The following is a 16721-nucleotide window of genomic DNA, read 5'->3' on the forward strand; positions in this document are numbered from 1 at the left end:
ATTTGCTGAAGATGATAATAGCAGTAATAAAAGCACTTTTCATTTGTTGAGTAAAGCACTCTGTGCCTGTTGTTCTAACTTCTTTATATGCATGGTTTAATTTAATCTTGAGGTTGTCATTATTAAATCCCATTTTACTTTATTTATTTTTTTATATTTTTTTTCTATTTATTTATTTTTAGCTACATTGGGTCTTCGTTGCTGAGCGTGGGCTTTCTCTAGTTGCGGCGAGTGGGGACTACTCTTCATTGCGGTGTGCGGGCTTCTCATTGTGGTGGCTTCTCTTGTTGTGGAGCGTGGGCTCTAGGCGCATGGGCTTCAGTAGTTGTGGCTTCTGGGCTTTAGAGCACAGGCTCAGTAGTTGTGGCACACTGGCTTAGTTGCTCTGCGGCATGTGAGATCTTCCTGGATCAGGGCTCGAACTCGTGTCCCCTGTATTGGCAGGCAGATTCTTAATCACTGTGCCACCAGGGAAGCCCTAAATCACATTTTAAAGTTGAGGAAACTGATTTGCTCATGACTCAAACCTGACTCTGTCTTAATTCCAGTCTGGTTCTTAATCAGTTCCTGTGAGCAGATGGGGGTGGGAAGTACCCATACCTCTCTTCAATTTCATTTGGTTTGCAGTGGGGACCCCTTCCCAACTAAGACAGTGACATGGGACAATGGAGGGTAGAACAGTGACCCTAACACATTGTTAGATTACAGAGCAGCTTGGCAACTTCCTGCATCTTCATCCTCTCTGTTCCAAGCCACCAACCATTAGCAATGAAGATGTGTAATCTAACCATCACATCCCATTGGTGACCTTAGTTTTCACCTGAGTAGTCTGTTGTAATGTTTGTATCTCTTGGTTTGGAACCCACTTAGTATTTTTGGTGGATGTGAATTTTCTGTGATGCTTAGAAATGTTTGTTGGTGATCAGTGAAAGTACTCGCTGAAATTTACTTCATGAGATTTTCCCATGGAGACCCATCATTTCTCTTACACTCTCTCACCTCTTTCTCACCAGCCTGGAAGCAGGGTAGAGTGGCTGCTGACAGAGGAGACTAAGAGACGGGGAAAATGACTTGCTCTAGTGCAGCTAGCTGCCTTAATCTGTCATCATTGATCAAAGAAACATGGTAGCAATTACACTGATTTTTAAAATTAACTTCTAGAGACATTTGAATATAACAATTGGTTAGTAACAGGATATTATGTCTCCTTGGGGAACTTTATCTGTTCTTCCCGCATTGTTTTCAAACTAGCTTAGAAGCAAATGTTTAGGAATTTCTTGCATATCTGAAGGGATAATGATTGTTTTGCTGTTCAGTCTTTAAACTAATTAACCAAGCAGAACTATATTTTAAACATGTATTTAAAATAAACAATTCAAATGCTGAGCAGCCTCTTGAATACCATGTGGTTAAAATTGCCCCCATATTTCATGTATTACTATAAACTTTTCCTGGCACATGAGTCACATTGGTCAAAAAATTATTATTAATTTCTCATTTACATTTTCTCATTTCTCAATTTTCCATTTTAAAGGTAGTTTACTTTTCTTGCTGATTCATTTGTGAGGCAAGTTCTCTGTATACCTGTGAGTAAATGTGAGTATGTGTTTGGTCACCCTTAATATTACTGGTTTCCACTTACCATAGCCCTGTCCAATTTCCTTTATCCTGATAAGGCTTTGGACCAAGATCTCTCATATCTACCTAAATTTCCTTAGAAATGTGGTCAAGTAAACAAAGAGTGCCTTCCATTTTGGAACATTTATCTTTTTCACCTTAAAATGAAATACCACGACATCTAACATTGTCATTGAGGTTTTAAGTGTGTTCAGGAAATTAAAAGCTGGGATCCCTGCAGGAACCATAAGATAATGACACCTGGATGATAAGTGTAACAAATTTCACATATATCTGAAGGAGCTGAGTCATCACTGCCTTTTTGCTGTGAACAAATACCAATTCCCTGACCTTAAAAATCTTCAGACATTAGGCTAATGTATTTTATTTCCATTTCCAGTGAGTTGTTTGAGGCAGTATTACACACATGAGTTCTGATGGGTTTTATATTACCGGGATATTGATACTTGCCAACACTCAGTTAATTTACTTTTCATTTTCAACTCCTCACAGAAAGATATGCTGTTAGTTGTTACTTTTCAATCTGTATTCACACTTTCATACTGCAATTACTCAGCTTTTAATGGAAAACGAAATGGAGAAATCCTGCTTGGGTGTGAAATATGTGAATTTTCAGGTTACATACTTTCTGCCTGTGTCTTCCTTTTGCATCCTACCTCAAAACTTCTCCAGCCTACCTCTTCTCTCCCCACAGCATCATGAAACAGGATATAGCTTTTCTAATGGGCTAGCTAGCTGATTGCCTAGGAGCGTTCCTGGGTAATTATGCTTGTAAGAATCAGGGAATTAAAAAGAACCTGATAGTGAGATAATGTTCTTTGTGAAAATACAGTCCTGAGTTCAGCATTAAAAACAAAACAAAACAAAACTCCTGTCTAACTCGGCAGTGTTCTCAGTGCCTAGGGGACAGCATCTCAGCCAGGGAAGGTGGAAGTAACCACAGAGAGTCAGCCAGCCAGGGAACACTCAGAACCTACCTTTGCAGGAGCTTTGGAAAGGCTGGAAGCAAGCCGTTGCCAGGCTTCCCCAGGCTACAGCTTTGTGGCACAGAGCAAGGAAGGGAAAGCATTAAGATAAATGGAAACCTTTCCCAGAGATATCTCCTAATTTTTTACTTTTGTGTCTGAGGTTTATGAATGCGGCTGCTTATAACATAGTTGTTTTGTTTTGCATACATTTTGAGCAATGTATCCTTGAGCACTTACTGAGCAAAAAGGTCCTTGCTTTCCCACTGATATTTGCTCGCGATCACTGAACAATTAACTGTGGTTCCTTCGGTTTTCAGAACTCAAATGGACTAGGTACAGCCTCTGTTCCACGGTGTGTCTCTGCAACTCCCATAGCAGAAATGAACTTTTAAGTAATTCCTTGATAATAGCAAAGCACTTCCAGAGGCATAAAATGGGGGTTGGAGAGTTTCTAGTTCATAATTATTGTAAATGTAGGTTAAAACTTGTTTGGAATTTGCAGGTTGTTCTGTGTATTTGCTTTGCGCGTGTGAGAGTGTGTGTATATTTGGAGTGAAGCACATGATCCCTGATGGAATCTGAATGTGGATTTGCTTTGTGCATTCACGAAAAACAAGTGTGCCAAAAGCTCATTCTAGCTCAGGTACTGTCTAAGCTGAGAGACATTGTGGGCAAAACAATGTACTTTGGTATCAAAACTTGTGTGGGGATTAAAAAACAAAACAAAACTAGAGATCAGATACAAAAGTGAAAACCAGCAGTTATGAGAGCTGCAAATAAAAGTTTTTTCATCTTAAATAAACTTATGGTTACCAAAGGGGGAAGGGGGGGAGGGATAAATTAGGAGGTTGGGATTAGCAGATACAAACTACTATATATAAAATAGATAAACAACAAGGTCCTACTATATAGCACAGAGAATTATATTCAATATGCTGTAATAAACCATAATGGAAATGAATATGAAAAAGAATATATATATATGTACATATATACATATATATAGACGTAAAATCTATATCAGAAGGAGTATTTCAGTCACCCTTACAGGAGGTATTTACTGAGCATCTAGTCTATGCACGGGTTTTTGTCAGACAGATTCTTCTTAAGGACACTATCTTTTGACTTTTTTTAAAGATACTAATGGGATTCTGCAGAGTAATTCTAATGAGTTCATACCTAGTCCTTAAAACAAGTTTGTGTTATCTCTGAAAACACTCTAATAGCATTTATTTATGCTACATTACATATTTGAAAAGAATAAACCTACACTCTTTTAAAGATATTCTAAAGTTCAATCATTTGTATATTTCAGTTCAGTATTTAGGCCCAATTTCTCTTTTTTAGACTTTTAGTGTCTCTTAAAACTTTTCCCTTTTAAGTTACAGGCTTCCGATCTTCCTCTCTTTACCTGTGAAATCTTGGTTTAAGTGTCTTGTCCTCAAGGGAATCTGTCTTTGGCATCTCAGATCAGGTGAGGTTCCCCTCTTTAAGATCTCAAAGCACCCTACATTTCTTGAGAGCACTTATAATTGAAATCACATCATTAAAGACATTGCTTTAGTGCTTCCCTCTTCCATCCTAAAAGCTTCACTGGATAAAGACCATGTCTGTCTGACTTGAAGACAATGCCTCACACACAGTAGGCACTTAACAGATACTCCCCCGGAGTAAAAGAGCAAATGTGCAAAGACTATTACTGGTCTCAGTCCTTGGCGTCCTTCATGTGAGATGTTCTTTTCTGAACACACTTAATTGGAGAGTATTTCAAAATCCAGGATTAGGAGAGATTAAAGCCAGTTTAGTTTCTTTCTTTGACTTTGGATCTCTAATATGTCCTATTTGGCTTCAGATCTTCAAAGAGGTTTTTTTTTCTGAATTCAAGGAAGAATTAGTAAATGGCCAAATAAGATTATTGAATGACTGTCTTCTTTCTGTTTCTTGATATACTTCGGTGGTATAGGAATAATTGGGGGAGGGAAGAGATCCAATTGCAGTGGCCTCAACAGAGGTCATTCAGGAAATATTGCGAAGGGCCAAACATCTCTACGCCTCAGAAGAAAGAAGAGTTGAGACTGCATAAGGAAACTTGACTTGCACATTTGCTCTCACTGTGTGACCTCTAACAACGTTCTTAACTTTTTATGTCTTAGTTTCCTCCTCTTCAAAATGCGGGAGAAAGATAGGACCTACTTCATAGGGCAGCTTGAAGATTGAAAGAGATAATACATGAAAAGTGGTTAATCCACACAGTACTAGGCACACTGGGGACACTCACTGTTAGCTATTTTATTGTTTAAAGTGTCTCCACATTTTTCTTCCCTTGTCTTACTTATTAAGGTGTTCCGTACAAAAACATTTCAATTTTATACTAAACCATTGTTTTCTCTTTGTCTCAGAATAACCATAAAAATGACAACTGGTTACTTACCTCTCCATCCCACCGCCACAAAAACCCCCCATTTTGCACATTGACTCTGAATCCATACCTGATAATGAGAATGATATGAATCTATTTTATCAGTTTTACCAGTGGATTTTTTTTTTTTTTCTCAATTAGAGGAATGGGAGAAAGTTGGAGACTATAACAGGGCTTGGAGTGCTGGTTAATTAGGGAATATTCATAGACACAGCAGGATAAGAAAAACAGTAAGAAATAAGTGCAGGGACTTCTCTTACCTGAATTAAGCCAGGATTTATATGCAGGTCTGTCAGAAGGCTTGTCTTCATGCGGGGAATTGAATTGGTAAAGATTGACTGAAGAGAAATGACATCGATCGTGTCAGAGAGAAGCGATGGTGTTCTTTCTCATTTCACAAATATTTGAGAGCCTTCTCTGAACCAAATCCATTGCTAACTTAAATTCTAGTGTAGGGACAATTTAAGTACATACTTTCTGTGACATAAAATTAAATAAGAAAAAAAATTAAATAAGATATGTTCAAAGGAAGTGCTATGTAAAGTTCACAGGTGGGAGAGATGGCACTGATTGGAGAAATCAGAAGACGCTTCCTAAAAGACAGTGGCATTGAAGACAGAACTTGAACGATGGCTGCAGTCTTTTTTTTTTTTTCAATTTATATTTTATTGAAGTGTAGCTGTTAATTTCTGCTGTAGAGCTAAGTTACTCGGTTATACAAATATATACATTCTTTTTTATATTCTTTTCCATTATGGTTTATCACAGGATATTGAATATAGTTCCCCATGCTATACAGTAGGACCTTGTTGTTTATCCATTCTGTATGTAGTAGTTTGCATCTACCAACCCCAAACTCCCAATCCATCCCTCTCCCAAGCCCCCTCCCCCTTAGTAACCACAAGTCTGTTCTCTATGTCTGTGAGTCTGTTTCTGCTGCATAGATAGGTTCATTGGTGGATGGCTGCAGTTTTGATAGGTGAAGATAAAACCCTGAAAAGTCACCATAGGCAGAGGGAAGAGTATAAGCAAAGGCACATAGGTGGGTAGATGTGTGAGAAATAGTGATGTTTCCGTTAAGCGTGAATGTGTATTATGCAGGTGTTGGGGAGAAGAGACTGAGTAACAAAGCTAAAAAGTAGGATGGGGTCCTGGAGTAAACTTTACTTACCTACTGAAAGTATCTCCTATATTTAGAGTCACTAAAGTTCTTTAAATGAAAATCATAGCCTATTATCAAACTCAAGGATCACCTTCTTGGATTCTAAGGTAAGAGTTTCCTGCAGCTCATGTGGAGTATATAATAGGGTATATATGTGCAACGTTTCTGTTTTGTTGGTCTTAATGTTTTTTTAGAATAATGTCTCTTGGCCTTCTTCGGTCAGGAAGACTTTGGAAGTCACCAGACTGGGTCATTCACAGTTGTTACTTCTTAACCTCTTCCCTTTTCCTCATTTGTGGAATTTTCTAGCTATTCTATTTAGGACTTAAGAAAACCAGAGGGACTTCCCTGGTGGTACAGTGGCTAAGAATCTGCCTGCCAATGCAGGGGACACGGGTTCAAGCCCTGGTTCAGGAAGATCCCACATGATGTGGAGCAACTAAGCCTGTGCGCCACAACTACTGAGCCCATGTGCCACAACTGCTGAAGCCCACGTGCCTAGAGCCCATGCTCCGCAACAACAGGAGCCAACGCAATGAGAAGCCCGCGCACCACGACAAAGAGTAGCCCCCACTTGCCACAACTAGAGAAAGCCTGCACACAGCAAGGAAGACCCAATGCAGCCAAAAATAAATAAGAAAGAAAGAAAGAAATGAATAAATAAATTTAAAATCTAAAAAACAAGAAAACCAGAGAGTTAATTTTAAAACACCTTTATCAAGGGTGAAAATAATCAAGTTCGAAAGTAATTAAGCGTAAAAAATGAACTGTTTTAAAATAACGCAATTAAATTCTAAACCAACTTTAGACTGATTTAAAAAGCAATGAGAAGAAAAAATGGTTCTAACTCCTCTTTTAATCACTGGTTTTCAATATTCATTTTTGAAAATCCCATGAGCACATCACACACACACATATACACACATAAACACAATACTCATATTTAAGGACCCATCAACTCTCCTCTCTCATTAATCCTTTGGGGTTACTCTCCAAACCCCACCTTTCAGCCTCTACTTGGGAACTGGCCAAGGAAAATGAGGCAGGTGACTCCCTAAGAACTTCCTTCATCAATGTATCAGACAGCTTAACTGAGAAGCTGATAGTAATAAAATGAGTGATGAAATATGTGCCTTATTTGCTTATTTTTAAATTGTACAGTTCGATCATTTTTAGTGCATTGACAGAGTTGTACACCCATCACCACAACCAATTTTAAAACATTTTCATCACCCCAAAATGAAAGCCTGTACCTATTGTCAGTCATTCCCTACCTCCCTCAAATCCTCCTATATTCTGACAACCACAGATCTACTTTCTGTCTTTATACATTTGCCTACTCTGGACATTTCATATAAATAAAATCATATAATATATGGTTTTTTATGAGTAGCTTTTTTCACTTAGCATAATGTTTCCAAGGATTATCTGTGTTGTAGCATGTATCAATTTTTCATTTTTTTATTGCAGAATAATATTGCATTGTATGGAGTATTTTGTATGTCCATTCATCAGTTAATGGACATTTGGATTTTTTTACTTTTTGGTTATTATGAATAATTCATGTACAAGTTTTTATGTGAATATATATTGTCACTTCTTTTAGGAATATACATAGGAGTGGATGTGGTCATATGGTTACTTTATGTTTATCATTTTGAGTAACTGCTAGATTTTTTTCTAAAGGTGCTATGCCATTTTACATTCCTACAAGCAATGTATGAGCAATTTCTCTACCTCCTCACCAACACTTGTCTTTATCTGTCTATTTTGATTCTAACCATTCTACTGAGTTTGAAGCAGTGTCTCATTGTGGTTTTTATTTGCCTTTCTCTATGGCTAATGATGTTAACTATCTTTCCATGTGCTTATTGAGGATATGTATTTCTTTCTTGAAGAAATGCCCATTTAGGTTCTTTGCCATTGTTTGTTTTACTACTGAGTTGTAAGTGTTCTTTAGATATTCTGGATACAAGTTCTTTATCAGATAGATGATTTACAAATGTTTTCTCCTAATCAGTGGGTTATCTTTTCACCTCCTTGATGATGGTCTTTGAACAACAAAAGTTTAAAAATTTTATGAACTCAAATTTTCTTTTTTCTTTTGTCACATGTGCTTTTAATGTCATATCTAAGAAGGCTTTGCCTAAGCCAAGGTCATGAAGATTTAATCCTGTATTTTCTTCCAAGAGTTACATAGTGTTAGCTCTTGCATTTAGGTCTATGATTCATTTTGAGTCTTTTTTTTGTTGTGATGTGAGCAGAGATCCAAATTTATTCATTTACATGTAGATATTCAGTTGTCCCAGAAGGATCTGTTGTATAGACTATTTTGTTCCTTTGAATTGTCTTGGCATCTTTATTGAAAATCAGTTGATCATAAGTGGAAGTGTTTATTTCTATACCCTTAATTGTAGTCCATAGAACTATACATTTATCTTAAGGCTAGTACCACACTGTTTTGATTACTGTAGCTATATAGTAAGCTTTGAAATCAGCAAGACTGACTCATCCAAATTTTTTCTTCTTCTTCAGGATTGTTTTGGCTATTTTGTCTCTTGCATTTCCATGTGAATTTTTATTATTAGCTTGTTAATTTCTTAAGAAAAAGCCAACTGAGATTTTGTGGGTATTCTGTGAATCTCTAGGTCAATTTGGGGAGTATTGCCATCTTAACTGTATTTAGTCTTGTGATCTATGAACAAGGGATATCTTTCCATTTATTCGTCTTAATTTCCTTCAACAACACTGTAGTTTTCAGAGTACAAGTCATACATTTGTATGTATGACTTAATTATTTGTTATATTAATTTCCAAGGATTTCGTTCTTTCTGATGCTATGGGCTCCTATAGAATTACTTTCTTAATTTCATTTTGGATTGTTCATTGTTAGTGCATATAAATTCAATTGATATTTTTGTGTATTCATCTTGTACCCTACAGCCTTGCTGAACTCATTAGCTCTAATGTTTCTTTTTGTATTTCTCAGGGTTTTCTATATAAAAGATCATGTCATCTACAAATAGAGGTAGTTTTACTTCTTCTGTTACAAACTTGATGTCTGTTATTTCTTATTCTTCGCTAATTGCCCTGGCTAGAGCCTTCGGTACAAGTTGAATTGAAGTGGCAAGAACATACATCCTTGTCTTATTCCTGAACTTAGAGAGAAAGCATCCATTCTTTCACCATTACGTATTATGTTAGCTGTGGGGATTTTTCAGATGCCTTTTATCAATTGAGGAAGTTCCCTTATATTCCTAATTTATTTAGTGTTTTACTCATGAAAGGGGTGTTGGATTTGTCAAACACTTTTTCTGAATCTATTAGTATAGTCATATGGTTTTTGTTCTTTAGTCTATTGAAATAGAATATTATATTAATTATCAGATGTCAAACCAAACTTCTATTTCTGGGATAAATCCCAGCTCAACATGTTGTATAATCCCTTTTAGACATTGCTTGCTTCAGTTTGCTAATATTTTGTTGAGAATTTTTACATATATATTTATAAAAAATATGGGTCTGTAGTTTTCTTATGATAGTTTTGGCATCAAGATAATGCTCTATAATGAGTTGGGAAGTGTTCCCTTCTCCCATATTTTTTGGAAGAGTTTGTGAAGATTTGAAATTAATTCATGTTTAAATGTTTGGTAGAATTCACTAATGAAGCCATCTGAAATTGGGCTTTTATTTTGGGGAAGATTTTTTTAAATTATTATTATTAATTTAGTCTCTCTACTTATTATAGGTCTATGTGTGTGTGTGTGTATATATATATGTATATATATATTTTTTTAAGACTCCTGGGTTTTATTTATTTTTTTATTTTTAATTTTTTTTTTTTGGCTGCATTGGGTCTTTGTTGCTGCACGTGGGCTTTCTCCAATTGTGGCGAGTGGGGGCTACTCTTCGTTGCGATGAGTGGGCTTCTCATTCATTGCAGTGGCTTCTCTTGTTGTGGAGCACGGGCTCTAGGCCCACGGGCTTCAGTAGTTGTGGCACGCAGGCTCAGTAGCTGTGGCTTGTGAGCTCTAGAGCGCAGGCTCAGTAGTTGTGGCACACGGGCTTAGTTGCTCCATGGCACGTGAGATCGTCCTGGACCAGAGCTCGAACCCGTGTCCCCTGCATTGGCAGGTGGATTCTTAACCACTGCCCAGGGAAGCCCCAGGTCTATTTTTGTTATTTTGGTATTCCCACTATCTTCTTTATTATTTCTTTCTTTCTACTTGCTTTAGGTTTACTTTTCTCTTCTTTTTCCAGCTCCTTAAAGTGGAAGTGTAGGTTATTGATTTGAAATTTTTATTCTTTTTAAATACAGTCATGCACAACTATAAATTTCCCTTTAAGCACTGATTTAGCTGCATCTCATAAGTTTTCGTATGTCATACTTTTGGTTTCATTTATCTCAAAAGTATTTCTCGTTTCCCTTGTGATTTCTACATTGACTCATGGGTTATTTAGAAGTGTGTTTAACTTCTATATACATGAGGAGTCCCACAACTTCCTTTTATTATTGGTTTCTAATTTCATTTCATTGTGGTTAGAGAATGTATTTTGCATGATTCTAATCTTTTAAAATTTATTGAGTCTTGTATTATGGCCTATCCGCAATCTATCCTGTTCCATGTGTTCTTGAGAAAATGTGGTTTGTTGCTGAGTGATATATAGATGTCTCTTTAGTCTAGTTAGTTTATAGTATTGTTCAAGTCTTCTATTTCCTTGTCGATCTTTTGCCTAGTTGTTCTATGCAGTCTGTGCTTTGACACAGAAATCTCAATAGTATAAATTTTTTATTGACTTAAGCCCCATGTTTAATTTTTTCACCTTTCTCTTCAGTAGCTTCCTTTAACAAAAATCTTAGCTTAGCTTCATTTTTTTTAACCAAATTTCAATCATACTATCTCCTCAGATAATGAGGGAAAATGTTAGTTGGTTTCTTTCTTTTATTTACTACACTCTCAACATTGCATTATTTTTTTAAATTCTCTTGCAGTGCAGATTTTTAATTGATGTTTGAGTCCATTGTGTTTATTTCCTTAAAAGACATTTTTATTTGATTTTTTGTGCTGTTTTTTGTTCCCTCTGTCACTGCCTTAGTCTTTTTAGGCTGCTGTAACAAAATACCATAAACTTGATGGCTGAAACAATAAACATTTATTTCTTACAGTTCTAGAGGCTGGGAAGTCCAAGATCAAGGTGGTAACTGATCCAGTGTCTGGTGAGAGCTCTCTTCTTAGTTTGTAGACAGCCATCCTCTCATTATATCCTCACATGATGGGGAGCAGAAAGAGGAAGGAGACTTTTTTTATAAGGACACTAATCCCATCATGAGGGCTCCACCCTCATGACCTAATTGCCTCCCAAAACCTCATCTCCAGATATCACATTAGCCATTAGGGTTTCAACATATGAATTTGGGAGGAATACAAACGTGTAGTCCATAGAAAGTACCATCCTAAATCAAGGCTTGACCTTGAAAACTACTTCCTAATTTGACTACAAAATTTAGCCCTGCCTTTTATCCCTGAATATCTCTTCCCAGTCAACCAGGGAATGTATTTACGTGTGCTCTAGGTTCATCAGGGAATCAAGAATATCCAAACAAATGGAGGTAGCAGAAGAATTCTTTGTCTTGTGGAAGAAGTTGGGAGAAAAGAAAAATTAGTTTTAAGATGAATATTTCCCAATGGATTAAATCACCAGCACTTCTAGCTTATCCTTAAGGTTTATATTTCATTCCCTAATCCTCCTCCTTGAAATGCTGAACCTCATTTAACCAGATCAGTTCTTTGGGGAAGATGGAGAGAATCACCCACAGACACTTGACAAAATCTTCACTGTGTGATGTGGCTTGGTCCTCCACATCATTAATTTCCACAGCACATATAGCTCATGACCAACTTGTTTCCTTTACCATTAATGATCAGGATGGTTCTTCTACTTGTTCTTTCACTTTAAAGGCTTACCCTTGTAATCCATGCTGTTCTTTGAATGTTTGTGATTTTTAAAGTCTGTTCTTTGAATTGCCTGAGTTCATGTAAGAATGACATGAAAGTTGTATGAGCCTGTAACAAAAGCCATCCTGAATAAATATTCACAGTGTTGTTTCTTATGACTTGATCAGCAGTAACCCTCTATCAGAAACTCCTGGGATTCCTGTTTCAAAAATCAGATGTTGGCATGGTACTCTGAGTAGAGGCCCAAGAATCTGCATTTTAGCAAACCACATAATTCTTATATATTCAAGTTTTAGATCCACACTTAGGGGCTTATTGTGGTAAGCCCCTAAGCCCATTGCAGGTAAGAATTCTGCCCTCACCTTTGGCATCCAGCACCTTAAAATTTTTGTAGAATATAATTATGAAAGAGTTCCTGAGATCGGTCCCTGTTATTAGTGCAGTTATTTTCATACTATTATATATGTTATTTATTGATCCTAGACAGTATTCCCAATAATCCTTTGCTGAGCAATTCTTTGGAGGCAGTAGAGGACGTACAACAGCAAATGTTTACACAAGCAAATAGAGAGATAGAGGGTGAGATCATTGTTGAGTGATTTTGATTGTGAATCTATCGTTGCTGCTTCCTCAGCCTTGACTTCTGGGGAGCACGCGAGGTTTTCCCTTGTGATAAGAAACAGACATGTTGTGTGTATTTATATATCAACCTTCGGGCGGAAGCATCACACATCACAAGTCATGCGTGACCTGTTTTCATGAGGTTTTAGGAAGAAGAAGTGAAAAATCAACTGAAAAGAGAGGAAAGGAGGGCCTCTCAAGTGCAGGGTCATGTGGAGTTCTCCTTTGAGCCCTACTAGTTTCACAGTGAAGCCACAGAGGTTAATTAAAAGGAGTTTAAATCTTCTGCCTGAAATGATGCTCTGCTTCCCTGAGACTCTCTATATGAAACTTGACTGCAAAAGCAGCCTCATGTCTGCTTCTGCTGTGTGAACAAGCTTCCTCTTAAAGAATTATGGCTGTGTTCCTGGGTGGTTCCATGAGGATATATCAGTCACTGACTGAGACCTCCCCCAGGGTGGCCTCCCAGTAAGTCTGGATTCAAGACACCTCCTGTAACGAGGCTGACCCCAGGGATGTCTTTGAGTGCCTTTCACTGTCTGCTCTTGAAAGCCTTAGTGTTCAGCCCTGACATCATCTTAGAAACTTAGAAAAGAATGTGAACACAAGCCATTTCTGTCATGTCTACCCTACATCGTTCCATGTAGCAGCTTAATTGAATATTGCAGAGAAGGAGGTATGCCTCCCCCGATGATTGGTGAGCTTACAATGATCGTTGAGCTTACACAGAACACAGGGACCTTGCTGTTCACTTTAGTATTTCTGATCTTTCCCATGCCATCTGCCCTGCTTACTCCCACCCCTTTCAGTCCCTTACTTAACGTGCAACATATACAGCAGTACTCACCGTGCATATGTGTTTGTTAGAATTGCACTGAATTGACTTAAATCAGATTGGTATTAATTAGTCGTAAATCAGATGGATGAGCAGAGTATACGTGGACTCATGTTTTTGGTTATGAGCACCAAAAAGAGATTGGGAATATGCTATATCAATGTTGTATGAGGGCAAGATAATCTATCACTTGCTCACTGCTGTATAAAGGATACTATCAATAAATTGGGGCAGGGGAGAGGAAAGATACTGTGATGTTTTCTTAAATTGTAGCATTTAGAGTGTTATAGAATTAGTATCACCTGCTTTTAAATATTAAAACTTTTCTCCCATGCAACAGATGTGTATGAAGTTCTTAATATGTGTCCAGCACTAGGCTAGATACAAAACAAACAAGGATACAAGAGCACACGAGGCATAGCCTCTGCTCCCAAGTTGTTCACAGGCCAGATGCTATTAATGCGCACTGTAGCAAGACTTTTGGTAACACCATGCACAGAAACTATGGAAGAAGTTCAGGAAAGGAGCTAAGCCTACCTGGGATGAGAGAAGGCTTCCCCGAGAAGCCCCCAGAAGTGATAACACCTGGCTGTGGTAGGACAGTATTTTGCCAGGTAAAGAGCAAGGGGAAGGATGTTCCCTGCAGAGAGAATAACATCAACAAACGCATGTAGATGGGTGAGCCTGTCAGGTGTAGGAAACCAGGTAAGGCTAGAAGCATGATTTTGAGGGAGGGAAAATTAAGATAAAAGTCTAGGAGAAGCTGGCTGGGTCAGATCCTGAAGGGTCTGGCACGTATAGGCTAAGCATACTTTCTCTACCCTGATGCCAAGAGGTATGTGGTGAAGATTTAGAAACAGATTTGCAATGTAGAAAGACCACCTTGGCAACAGTGGGAATTGGAGGATGATGAGATCTGAGGCCAGCCAACCAGCTGGAAGCCTCTGGTGGGGACCCACGTGAAAGACGATGGTGGTCTGAACTAAAGTCTAACAATGGGTGGAGAAAAGTGAATGGATTCTGAAAACATTAGGTAGGTAGAATTAGTGGGACCAAACACTGCTTGGCTATAGGTCCAGAGAGAGAGACAGAGGAAATGTCAATGTCTGGCTTGGTGGGAGTTTTCCTTTGCTAGGGCTGCTGTTAAAAGTACCACAAACTGGATGACTTAAACAGAAACTTATTTTCTAGGAGTTCTGGAGGCTAGAAGTCTGAAATCAAGGAGTCAGCAGAGCTGTTAGGGCAGAATCTGTTCAGAGCCTCTCTCCTTGGCTTGCAGATGGCCATCTTCTACCTTCGTTTATTCACATCATTGTTCCTCTATGTGTGTCTGTCCCTGTATCCAAATTTCACCCCCATTTTTTAAGGACACCAGTCTTACTGGGTTAGGGCTCACTCTAATGACCTTGTTTTAACTTGATAACCTCTGCAAAGACCCTCTCTTCAAGTCAGATCACATTCTAAGGTACTGAGGGGGTAGAAATCCAACATATCTTTTTTTGGGGAATACAACTCAACCTGTGACAGTGGGTGTGGAGCCAGTCACCGAGAGCAAAAGAGAAGGAGATTTGGTAGATGCAGGGGTAGGAGAATGAGACTGGTTTCATGCTATGCTGCCCGTGCCATGTTCTGCTTAAATATATTATAGTATTATGGTCACATAAGCGGCTTGCTTTTGTGACTTTCGTTTTATGCCTATGCAGCACCTTTGTTTCTGTGTTCATCTTACTTTACTGGTTTAGTCCCCTGACAGTGCCTAAAGGAGTGGCCCTGTGGAGAAACCATGAGCTGTCCAGCTTATTCAAGGGCTGTCAGATTCTATGGCATTGAAGACATTCTTCTCGGATGACATTAATCCGTGCTTCAACTCCCTCCTCCTCAAGGTAGCGGCTATCATCCCCGGCAGTGACACCTGAGGCCAGCAAAAACAGCCTCTCTAAGCTCTCCACAATCATATTGTCAGCTGGAGCACCCAACAAAACTCAGACGGATAGCCCAGAGAGCAAAGATGTCAAATTTAGCAGTTAAATATACTCAGACACCATACTGACTCTTTATTTTCCCCCAAGTTGTCATTGGCTATGGTCATTTCATGCTCTGTGGCGTGAGGTAGGGTGAGTACATTGTCAGCCTCTAAGTCAGTAAACCAAGTATCTGTCCTTCACTTTTTTTTTTTTTTTTTTAAAGCAGATTAGTCAGTCTTGCCCAAATCCTGAGACATACGTAGCTAACCCCAGGCCTGAGATTCCACACCTTTGTCGCTTTGAAACATTGGGTCCTGCTGAAGGCGGAGATAAATTGCGACCCAGAGAGGAGAATCACATCGGGCAGAGGGACTTCCTGGATTTAATTAAAGTACTGACATTGATGAGTATTGTAAGTGACTTGCCAAATCGCCTGACAAAATCATTTCCACGGATAACTCCTTGTTTTCAGAAAAATACAAGAAAGTAGCCAGAGCTTTGAAGTGAACCAAACGAATGACATCCTAATGGAGGATTAGCTGGAAGAGGCCTGAGGTTTGGAAAATGACCAAGTGTTACTCTGGAAAGCTCCTTTTATTATAGCCCCTGGAGCAGCCTCAAAGTCTGACTTTGGATTTATCCAAGGTTCTTTTTCTCCCCAACTGAAGAAAGACACTGGTATTGTATTTCCTAAATTATTCTTACTGAAAGGTCCTTTTAAAGAAAGACAATTGAGATAATAGTTTCAAAAGTTAAGATTTCATTCGGTAACCTGATATAATTCCCCTGATTTAATCAGGGAATTTGGAGAAATAACATGCTGGGTCTTTTTAGGTTAGAGAGTTACAGAAAAAGAATTTATTTGCATCATTTTGTTGGCTAAGCAGAAAGATATTTTAGATCAAGGAAAAGGGAGTTTGACATTGTCATGGCACATCCAACTTTGGGGGTTCTTCCAAACATGAACCTGATGCTTTCCTTAATTTCATTTAAGGAAATGAAATTAAGCAAATGACTCAGTGGCTTCTGTTTCTGACACTTGCTTGGGTCCTTTTGGGGCCAAATATTATATCCCAGAAGACTCTCAAGTTTCTCATACATGCCAGCTCCAGAATGAATGAGGAGTAGTTCTAGAACTTTGTCTTGATGGAAAAGTG

The 16721-nt window shown here is 38.2% G+C and overlaps 1 protein-coding gene and 1 long non-coding RNA gene across 4 annotated transcripts in view; one reads left to right on the forward strand and one right to left on the reverse strand.

Annotated features, from left to right (window-relative positions):
* FAT3 (FAT atypical cadherin 3) overlaps positions 1-16721 on the forward strand; it is a 574942-nt gene that overhangs the window by 268176 nt on the left and 290045 nt on the right. The window lies entirely within an intron of this gene.
* On the reverse strand, positions 4741-5365 carry LOC125965159 (uncharacterized). The gene is made up of 3 exons (XR_007478735.1): positions 5286-5365; positions 5038-5095; positions 4741-4811 (listed from the first exon to the last, which is right to left on the reverse strand). It is a non-coding gene; the product is annotated as an uncharacterized LOC125965159 (long non-coding RNA).

Source organism: Orcinus orca, chromosome 8, assembly GCF_937001465.1.
Source record: "Orcinus orca chromosome 8, mOrcOrc1.1, whole genome shotgun sequence".
NCBI lineage: Eukaryota > Metazoa > Chordata > Mammalia > Artiodactyla > Delphinidae > Orcinus > Orcinus orca.